At 35.2% G+C, this 11,669-nt stretch overlaps 1 non-coding gene across 1 annotated transcript; it reads left to right on the forward strand.

The window, feature by feature from the left end:
- Positions 1 to 6,436: 6,436 nt before the first annotated feature.
- Positions 6,437 to 6,543, forward strand: LOC127090074 (small nucleolar RNA R71). Its single transcript, XR_007791608.1, has one exon. It is a non-coding gene; the product is annotated as a small nucleolar RNA R71 (small nucleolar RNA).
- Positions 6,544 to 11,669: the final 5,126 nt, after the last annotated feature.

Below are 11,669 nucleotides of genomic sequence, written 5' to 3' on the forward strand. Positions count from 1 at the left end.
TATTAAAATTGGTGGAAATGGTTATACGGAAAATACAAGGGTACTTTGCTTATGGAGGTTGCACAAGATGGCAAAACAATGTCTTTCCCATTGCCATTGCTTTGGTTGAAGGTGAAACTGCTGGTGGTTAGGGTTTCTTTCTTCAACATCTCAGAACACATGTGGCTCCATAAGCCAATCTCTGTTTGATTTCTGATAGACATGCTGCCATTGAGACTGCTTACAATAACCATGACAACGGATGACATGATCCTCCTTCTACCCATGTCTATTGCATTAGACATATCACACAAAACTTCATGCGTGCAATAAAAGATAAGAACCTTCACAAGAAAGTGGTGAATGTTGGGTATGCTCTAACTCAGCCATCATTTCAATATTACCGTGATGAAATTAGATTGTCTAATGAAGATGCAGGAAGATGGCTGAATAACATACCAGTAGAGCAGTGGACAAGGGCATTTAACAGAGATTGTTAATGGGGCCACATGACAACAGACCTTGTGGAATGCATGAACGACGTATTCAAAGGCATTAGAAATCTGTCAATAACCGCCTTGGTCAGATCAACCTATTATAGGTTGGCTTCTACCTTCGCAACGAGAGGTGTAATATGGAGTGCGATATTAATGTCTGGGAAAATATTCAGTGACTATTGCATTAAAGTGATGAAAGAGGAAATCATCAAAGCTAGCACACACGCGATAACAGTCTTTGACCGTCATAGACAAAATTCAGCGTGCAGGAAATAATGGACTATAATGAGGGGAGACCAAATTTAGCCTATGATGTCAAACTAAACAGAAGTTGGTGCGACTGTGGAAAATTCCAGGCCTTCCGCATTCCTTGCTCCCATGTCATTGCAACATGCGCACATACTCACCAGGACGCTTACAACCATCTATCTGATGTTTACAAGGACATCACTGTCATGAATGTCTATAACAAAAGCTTCTCGGTGCTACGAATGGAGGAATACTGACCTCCATATGAAGGTGACATAGTTTGGCACAATGACGAGATGCGTAGAAAGAAAAAAGGATGGCCAAACAGCACACGTATCAGGACAGAAATGGATACGACAGATAAAATGATAAGACTATGTAGTATCTATCGTCAACCAGGAAACAATAAGAACAACTGTCCTAATTGAGGAGCATCATCTGAGTCATAATCTTTTTGTAACATTGTATTTTTGTAGCCTTCAATTTTTATATATCATTAAGTTTTTGTTACAACGAGGTTCACTACAAACATCACTATAATATAAGCAAACTGAAAGCAGAATATTTCTAACTGATTACAACAATCAAAGTGATGTCATCTTGTCCAAACATCATTTCCCTAGCATCATTATCAGTTTTCGTTTGCACCCAACCAAAGATATTGTCGAGTCTCTCAATACTTCTAATTTTTCCCCCTTCTGGTATTTTCCCATCTAACCAATGAACCAGCTCCCTCTTCAGTTGATCGAAAGTAGTGATGTTCCAGAAGAGCATCAACATTGGAGGTTTGTATCTCGAATAAATCACCTTTCCATAGCAGCGAAGAACACCAAACATGTTTGCAAAATGATGAAATGAGATGTGGAAAAATTATTCACACAACACCTCTATTTATAATAAAATAAATTGCACTTTGCATTGAGGCGCCAGACCAATTGGCGCTTCCTCTCAAAATTAACACATGGGTTCCAATTAAATTGGCTTCACCAGGTGCCCTAGCCAATCCAATTGGCGGCTCCTCTCTAATTTTAAGAGGAGGCGCCAATTGGATTGGCACCTCCTCCTAAAAGTGGGGTTGTTTGAGATTTTTTTTGAAATCAGGGTTATTTTGGGATTTTATTTTAAAATCAGGGGTATTTGGGTAAAAAATTCACTTTTAGTAGGTTAACATCTCAAACCCTCTTAAAAAAGAAAAAATGAAGTTTATAGCTAACTTCCAACTAAACAACAAACTATGGAGTGAAGCGGTGAGTCTTCCTTTCAAACGGTGGATATAAGCGGTTAGTCTTCTTTCCACAAGAATCTTGGAGTGGTTAGTCTTCAAGCTTCAAACAAACTTTGGGAGATTTTAATACCAGGATGAGCTCTCAAACCTAAACCTTCGTTTTATACCGGGTTAACCAATAACCTATGAGATTTTACCACCGGGCTGATCTCGAACCAAAACAAGATTTTAATATTGGGATAAGTTTTAACCTAATCATGGTTTTATCACGAGCTAACCAATAACCTATGATATTTTATCGTGGGCTAATCTCGAACCTAAACAAGAGACTTGATCACACAAATCTAAAACCTAAGCTTTTTTACAAGTTTAGCTTAAAACCCAAGCAAACAATCTCTAAATGAACATAATGTTCAACCAAGGTATAAACAAAAGTTCCTTGGTGAAATTAAAAATCTACCCTTCTAGAATTACAACTTTATCACTTGCAAAAAGACTTTCTCGATAATCACTTTGGCTAAATTCTTAGTGAGCGAAAGTAAACAAAAGAAAAGTTTAGAGAGAAAGATAGTGAGTGAGAAGTGTGAAATGAAATGCAATTATGAATGATTAGAAATGAGGAAAGGGACCTCTATTTATAGGCTAAAGGTTGGCTAAAAAAATAAATTATTTTAAGGCCAATTTATGACTTGCCAATCGATTGACAACACATACCAATCTATTGGTTGCCTCCAAATTAATTGATTGCCAAGTTAAAAATGGAAATAAAAGATATTTAGTCACTATACTCCATTAAGATGATGTCCTAATCTCTTAGGACACATTTTTGAACTGAACCAATTATTGGTTCAATGTGCCAATCGATTGGCAAAGACAAAAATTTGCCTAGAGCTTTTCAGATAGCTTCGAACACATCTGGCACGAATTCAAGACATTTTTGAAAATGTTCTCTAGAGAAAAATTAGTTTAAAAAATATTTTTCGTGTGCACTAATGTACTTGTCAAGAAGTACAAGAGTGCATGGTATCCCTACGCGAGTAGGGGATAATCAGAGGCCTTTGTAGTTAAGGGTGGTTAGGCCTTGCTCATGATGGTGATAGACCATGTTTTATGCTGTCTGTTAGAGGGTCATCTCACGTGAGGTGAGAGGATATGTTCTAGCATGCTTAATGAGGGTGTAATGACTTGTCCTATCTTCTTGTAAGGAAGAGATATTTATATAGGCCATTGGGCCTAGGGTTCAGGAAACCTTAAAGGCTCGTAACCGCTCTCCCCAAGATTATGGGAGATTGTTGATTGCCTATGTTTCAGGGAGTCGTGGTATGACCTTGTCCACATGGTTAATTCTTAAATAAAGGTATTGTACATGTTTACTCTGAGGAAAAATCCCAATAACATGAGTTTCCCTCCTGGGAGATACCTCGTTGGGCGAGGATCCATAGGTAGGCCTTATATAGGGCCCTCACAAATATATCACTGCAAAATTCAATTTCAAACTTTCTTTTTTCTTAATTAGTCTAAAGAAAACCAATTTTATGTACTACTTCACCAGTAATGTAGTGAGTAGGGATAACAGAACCATTGATTATTGTTTCTTATAATTCAAAATTAAAACTTTGAATTAATATTTTAAATCTAGCTTTCCATAATTCAAATCTATCACCATTAAATGGTGGAGGTGTAATTAGGAAACTCATCTTGTTAAAAGCAATGTTCAGAGTCTTCTTCCTCTTTAGACTACCAGTCTTTAAACATGAGTTAGTCTCTGAAACCACTTGTTGGAGACATGACTCCATACACAAAATTGGAGGGGGGGTGGGGGTGAGTTGCGGAGGTTTGAAAATGGTCGACTTAAAACAAAGTCACTTTCGAAATCAGAGTTTGAAAATTTTTTATAAAAAATATTTGAATAAGTATGCAACGAAAATTCAAAGTAAAGAAATTAAGTAGGAAATAAAATAGATAAGAGAAAAGAGATGGCATCATATATTTATAGAGTTTTAGTCTAAAGAAATTGCATAATCATCTCCCTAAGCATTGATCTTGAGAGTATCCACTATTAAGCCCACAAAACCCCTTATATAAGAAAATGAATGTTTTTAGGATAACTTCTAACCAAACAACAAACAAAGCTTGAAGTAGTTAGTCCTGAAACCAAACAATGGACATGCTTGAAGGGATTAGTCTTCACACCAAACAAATATTTTCAACAGGTTGATCTCAAACCAATATGAAGTTTTTGAGTCGGCTATTCTCTAAATTCAATCAAGGTTTTATACGAGTTAAGCATGAACCGAAATGGGTTTTTTTTATCGAGATGATCTCGAACCTACTGAGTTATTACACCAGGTTGAGCGCAGTAATTGTTGTGGATATTTTCACAAGTTGATTTCCACAAACCAAAAGAGAGTTTTTCCAATGGTGAAGCTCACATACCAAACGAAGACTTAAACCGATCCTAAAACATTAATAATATATTTTTAAGTGGTTTAGCTACCAACCAAAATAATCATTTCCTAAGGAAGAATAATTTACTCAAGAGAAACAAATTTACTCTTGGTAAATTTAGAGTTATACGATTACCCTAAATAATATCCTCGTTGAGACTCAATAACATTTACAAATCCCCATGGCTAAAATATATGGAGAAAAACAAGAATGGCTTAGAGAGGTGATGAGAGAAATGAAAAGTAAGGTTTTCACGTTTTTTAGATATTTTAAAATGATAGAGAAACTCTCTATTTATAGGCCACAAAATGGTGTAAAATTAGCAATAATGAATGGGCCAAATAAATAACCTAATCAATTATGTAATGCAAATAAACAATTATGGTTGTCTAGAATGGAAGGTTTAAATATATACCCATTATCAATCATTAAGATATGATCATAATCTAATAGATACTATATTATGCATTATTTAACCGGTTACTCCATAAATCTAATTGATTAGATAATTTAAAAAAGGTTTTCCTAATCAAGAAGACATTCCTATAATCAACTGACTAGACTCTAAAAATAATTTTTTGGTTATTTTAATAATAAAGTGAGAGGCTTCTCGATGTTTTAAGTATGTGTGTGTGTGTATGTCATTTAACCATAATACTTCCTAAAATTCTCTTGTGTCTTAACCAGACACTAATCACTCAAACAAAATGATCATGACATTGCCTCTCTTTCACACTCTTAAGCTTCAAGTCTTGGCATCATTATCTTTGACTTTAGCATAACATAAGAGACTTGAGTCTTCTTGATGAGGCTTGAGATATTTCCATATTAGTTACAATCATCTGAGATATTGAAAGTTTAAACCACCTTATGATCATAAACCCTAAGTATTCAATTGAGAATCATTGGACTACAGTATTGGCTTTAAACAAATGTCCTTATCTTGATTAAGGATGATAGATTCATCAACCACCTTATGCATATTTAATTGCTTGAGCTAACTTCAATAATTGCTTGAATTCAAGTGTTATCATCATTAAAACCATCTCATCATCAAAACTAAGTAATTACTTATTGACTTGTATCTTGCTATCCATGAGCTTCATCTTCTTCGATCACTTCTTGATTATACCTGCAAGCTCATAGGTCTTGTCGATTTACCTTATGATCATATAAGATCTTATGGTAGGAGATTCTTATTATCACAATGTTTTATTCTTGATCTCCTCAATTGTAGTAGTCGAAATCAGACGCTGGATCGAGAGGTTTTGAGGAAGAATTCCATGACACGAGGTTAAGGATGAATTTCACCTTCCTATTATTATTCCATTGTGGTGTGTCTTTGGATCAAATGAGATTTGACTGAGGAATTTTACAGGAATTAGGAGCCGGTTCTTATAGATGGCTCCATTATTCTGTATTTGAACCATAATTGTGTTTGATCAATGATGATGGACTTCTGATGTGGTGATGTTGATCTTCGATATGGTGCGGGGGTGGACTTGTAATGTTAGCACTCCAACGCATAAGTTAGTTACAAAGTCCAAGATGTGTAAAATCAAATATATGGGTGCTTGCGCCAACCAGAATTATAGGTGTTGTTGTAAGGGTTGTTATGCTTATTGTTAACAACATAGTTAACTGATACTGGATTAGTAGAATAATCCTCAAATACGTGGGCACCTCCACAATAGACACAAGAAACTTATGATGCATCAGTCGCCACCTTGACAGGTTCACCTACTGGCACTAAGGACTAGTCATCATATTCTTCATCATTTTATGAATTTAAGCTATTTGAGCAGCAAGAGCAGTAGTTTCAGTAACTTCATGCACTAGAGTTGGTTTTTTCTGACTAAATGTAGGGGCAACTCTTGAAACCCACCATTGATAAGTGTTGGCAGTAATACTTTCAATCGACTTATAACCATCTTCAAAAGATTTTGACAACAATTCTCTACCACTTGAGGCATCAAGCATATTCCTTGATGAAGGAACCAATCCATTATAAAAAGTTTCAAGTTGAATTCTATTTGGGATTCCATGATAGGGACATTGTCTCAACATATCTTTAAACCTTTCCCAAGCATCAAATAAAGATTCATCTTCCCCTTGCCTAAAATAAGTGATTTCATTCCTCATTTTGGCATTCTTGACAGAGGAAAGTACTTAGCTAAAAAATATCCAGCTAAATCATTCCACATGGCTATGGAATTAGGCTCAAGAGAATTCAACTAACTATTTACTTGATCTCTCAATGAGTAACGAAACAACCTCAACCTGAAGGCATCATTTGATATGCTACAAATCTTAAAGTTACTGGCCACTTCCAAGATTTGTCTCAAGTGCAAATGGGGATCGTCGTTTGCAGAACCTGAATATTGTCTGTAGCAGGGTATTCGTTACCATTAGAGATATTGACTAAATCCAAGGTAAACCATACAAGTCGAGTCGCCACCGCACTTCTATTTATCCAAAGGAATGGTTAGAAAGCGAACAAAAACCTAAAAGTTTTATCGAATCAAAAACTAGTAAAAATGTCAGAGATCGGGGTAAGGGGGTTGGTTATGCCATGGGAAGGTTTTAAGCACCCAAAACATCCTAGGTACTCCTAGGGAGCCCTTTTCACATTTGTTGTAAGGTTGGTATTTTGTGAAAATTTGTTTGTGCAAACATGATTGAAGAGATGAGAAGAGAATATACAGGTTATTTACATTTTGTGTTTGGATGGATAAACCCATTGCCTACGTACCATCTTAAAAAATATTAGGATCAAAACCTCGTAGTTCGGGGTAAAAAATATCAAAATGAGTTGGTGAATTGATTGGTCCAAAACCCTTAAGGTCTTTTGATATCCAAGGGAGAAAACTCAACCTAAAACCACAAATCCACCATGTGAGGATAGCTTCAACATGCTAGTGAGGGGTTAACCCTATAATAAGCATGGAAGACTCATTTTCCATCACTAAGGATATAGGTGAGTATTACATCTACCTCAAGGATAACTCAAACCTAATAGCTAAAGGTTATGAAAATTTTGATTAAGAGAGTGGCCATTGAAACCACAAAAGTATTTGAATGAGTTATATTTACCAATGAAAAGTATGTACAAAATATGGTCAAAGTTGACTTAGAAGTTCAATTCAAAATAAGTGTTATGAAAAGAAAGTTTTAAAATCAAAAGCATAAGGCTTAGGTTTCTAATGTTTGAAAAGAAGTGTTAAATGTTTGCACAAAAGTTTTGGCTTGGGTTAGAGTGGAGGGAAGAAGAAGAATGGCTAAATCCTAAGTATACAAGAGATAAGGGATAATAAACAAGACCACAAATGAAGTTCCTCTCTTGAGATCATATTGATGATCCAAGTAGCTCCCATCCTTTGGAATATGCAAGCAAAATAAGTAAGCTCAAGCAATCAACATAATCAAACAAGCTCTTAGAAGATCCCCAATGTATCTTTTATCTTTCACTTTGGATGAACATGGCAATGGTTCTTCAATTTGAGCTCTCATAGGATCCCCTAGCACAAAAGCACACACATCAAAAGGTTTTATGAAGCAAATCAAGAATGGACAAGAGTGAGTTTAGAGGTTTGGTCCTTCTAATCCATCTTCAACATTAAAGTCCTTTTACTCCAATTTTGCATAGGGAATGTCCTAGAAACTAAGTCCATTTGTCCATTTCTTTGCATTTGGTCCACAACAATCAAGGCAACACAAGCATAAAAAATATATACACAATTATGTGCTCAAGTAAGCAAAAGGCAAATTGCATTAACATAAACATGTGCTCAAATGAGCAAAGGGGAAAAGCAAATGAATAATATGTACAAGAATAGTAAATTGCATAAATGTAAAGTGCAAGAAGTAAATGTTAATGGTTAATGGTTAGTGTTAATAGTTAGTGTGCCATAAGGCAAATTTAGCGCTATGTTAAGCAATCGTAATTGGACTCATGTAGAAGTCACAACTATCTGAGGCCGGTCAATAATAATGTAGGCAACAACACAAGTTAGAGGTCTTGATTAGTGAATCAAACTCCAACAACTTGCCATGCCAAAAAGAAGATGAGAAATGATCTTGTATTGATTTAGGTTCTTTGCATGATTTAGAAAGCAATCTATCCTTAATGCAAAGCCATTCACTTGATCCATGATCAAGATGAGTTAGATTTGAATCAAGGAAGATTAAACCTTCCTAATCAATGCTAACCACCAATCTTTAACTCATTGATCAAAAAAGAAAAAAAAAGGAGAAGAAGAAGATGAAAAATTCAAGTGCATTAAATGAAATGGAATGAGATAATCAACAAGCTATGACCAAAGATAGAGAAGATTAAGGTCAAACAATAGAAAACAGAAGCAAAATGAGAATTAGAGGTCAAGAAACAAAATAAAAATATTTTTGGCATTTTTAATATTTAAAATAAACTTGAATTAAAATAATAAAGAAATGTCAAACTTCAAATTCACTTCAAATCAACTTTGAAAAGTCCAAGTGAATTATCCCAAGTTCAACAAGGTCAAACAAAGTTTGACAAAAAATTTCATCATTTTTAAAAGTCAGAAACTATTTTAAATCAATCAAAAATGCATAAAAATAACCTAATTGAACTAAAATCTCAAATAAATTTCAAATAAATTAATAAATTGATGAGAATATTTTTCATAAATCTATAATCATTCAAAGAGGTTGGAGAAATATTTTTGTATTTTTTGAATATCAAAAACTATTTAAAAAGAATTAAAAATGAGCAGAAAAGAGAAAATTACTAAAAAATAGCAAATGATAAAATAAAAAATATTAAGAATCATTTTTAGAAACTAGGAATTAAAAGAGAAATAATGCAATTGGTCCCATAATTTTTGGACCAATAATAAGGGAGATATGAATTTTAGAAAATGAAATGGAATTAAAAAATAAAATGGAAATTAAAATCAGAATAAAAAAAGATGGAAAAGCGCGAGCCATTGGATCTGAGCTTATTAATTGAGCTGGCAGATCCAAGAGTCCACAAGCGCACGCCCAACGTGTTCCTCAATCAACTGAATCACATGGCGTATTAAAATAAGTCATAAGATTGGACATCCAGGATTAGATCTGGAAAAGGAAATCCACGACCACGATTCAATCTGGAGACCAGACGGTGGCCAGCGCCACCGTCTTCTCCGGCCAACCTCCGACCAAACCAGAATTTGCAGAAATTAAAACATCAACCAAAATGCACGATCTAGGTACCGTTCGAAAGGTGGAGTGATGTACATCACTCTTATGCCACTCAATTCCACTCTAGATCTCTAGATTGAGAGAAATCAGAGATGGAAGTTTTGTGGTGTTCAAGTGTACTAAATGATTTTCAAAAATGGAAAGCACAATGATGTTGCCTTTATGCAGAGGACTTCAGATCACACAATAACAACGCAAATGGAACAATATATGAGCGGATTCGAAGCAAAATGTAGTCGAGGAAAACCTTTGAATTGTGAGGAATTGAGTCAAGATCCTTGAGTTCTTTTGCAAACAGAAAGCTCTATGGAACAAGGTGAAGAGGTCTAGGAACTTTTAGATCTAAGAATACAGTCGAGGAAACTGAATTCTAAATCTGAAATTTTTAGAGAAAAGAGAGAGTTCCTTTGGTATGAGGGTGTGGATTCAATTCAGCAGAGGTTCAGGCGCCTTCAGGTTGAAGAAATGAAGCCCCAATGCAATGTATTTATAGGCAAGGCAATGTTGAATGTGTGATTTCAAATTTGCATGAATGGAAAGGGCCTCCATGCATGGGCCTGTACAGGCGCATGGAGGGCCCAATTCCACTTGATTTGGCAAGCTGAGATCATAATTGAATGAAATCGACGTGCAAAATAGATGTAATCAGCTCATGCAATGTGTTTTCAATTGGTTTTTAAAATTGCACATAATTCTTCATCTCTTCGAAAATGATGCTTCCAAAATCCAAATGCAACCTTATGAGTAATGGTTAGAAAGCTTGTTGTATAAGGAACCAATGTCATGTTGATCAAAACGTTATTTGGGCCTTGGAAATTAATGAAATTTGAGCTTGAAGTGTATGGTGCAAAACATGCATATGTGAAATTTCCAAATTTGGCCAATGTTCAAGCCCTTCTGTCTTAATAATGCAAGCTCCAAATGATAAAATCTTGAACATGAACGTTGTGGATATTTTCAAGGCAATCAATTAGGACTTAAATTTTGCATCATTTGGATTTTTAATGAAGAAGTTATGGGCACTTGAAGTTGGACTTTTTCACATTTCAATGCATTTGGTCCAAAGTGACCTATAATGTTTTGCATTATCACATGTATTTCTTTTGATATTTTGCAATTTTTCTCAACATAACATTTGAATTAGGCACATTAAGCTTTCCAATTCATTAAGTCTCACCTCAAAATAATGAAAAATGAAGGAGTTATGTGCTTGGGAAGTTTACCTAAAATTAGGGTTTCAGTCAAAATGACCTATAATGTCTTAGAATGGATGATGACCTTCCAAGCTTCAAATAAAATTTTCATGAACATGAAAGTTGTTCATATTGTCCTTAAGAACATTGTTTTTCTTGGGGTCATCTCCATTTGATTAACACATAAAAGGTTAGGTCTCAGTGTACTTCCAAATAGTCAGATGAATTGACTGATCTACTTCTCAAGTCCAAAACTCATATCTTGAGGAATTGATGATTGAGGATACTCAAATAAGTTAAAATATGCATGAAATGATGAATTAAAGAACTTCCCTTGATTGTATTTGACCATGGGTTGAGGTTGCTTCAAGAGCAAGGCACAGTTGATGAACAAATGAATTAAGGTTTCCTTGGGAAACAAGCGTCACACCCCTAGATTTGCTTTGATCAAAATGATGAATTGAGATACTTGGGAGGCATATTTGATGGATGAGAGCTTTGGGAACCATTGCCATGCCTGCTTTCATCTTCTCTTGACCATATCATTGCACAAAGGGTCTCCTAGAAGCCTTAGACCTTGTGACTGCTCAAGCTACAAACAAAAGATATCAGTGACATATTTTTGTGCTTTTGGTTAGTAGATAGAATGAGAAAAGCAATAATATACAATTCAAGCATGCTTGGTGATCTCAAACCACTCACAAGAGATCCCAACCCAAAGGCAAAGGGAACCAAGATGCTTATGATCCTTGAGGCTATGCAAATGCAATGTTATGATGCCATGAGGGTTCTTAGGGTCAAAATTAGGGTCTTACAGATGCCCCTATTTAAGGTCATTCTAGCCGGAGAAGTGAA

The sequence above is a fragment of the Lathyrus oleraceus genome, chromosome 5, assembly GCF_024323335.1.
Source record: "Lathyrus oleraceus cultivar Zhongwan6 chromosome 5, CAAS_Psat_ZW6_1.0, whole genome shotgun sequence".
Classification (NCBI taxonomy): Eukaryota; Viridiplantae; Streptophyta; class Magnoliopsida; order Fabales; family Fabaceae; genus Lathyrus; species Lathyrus oleraceus.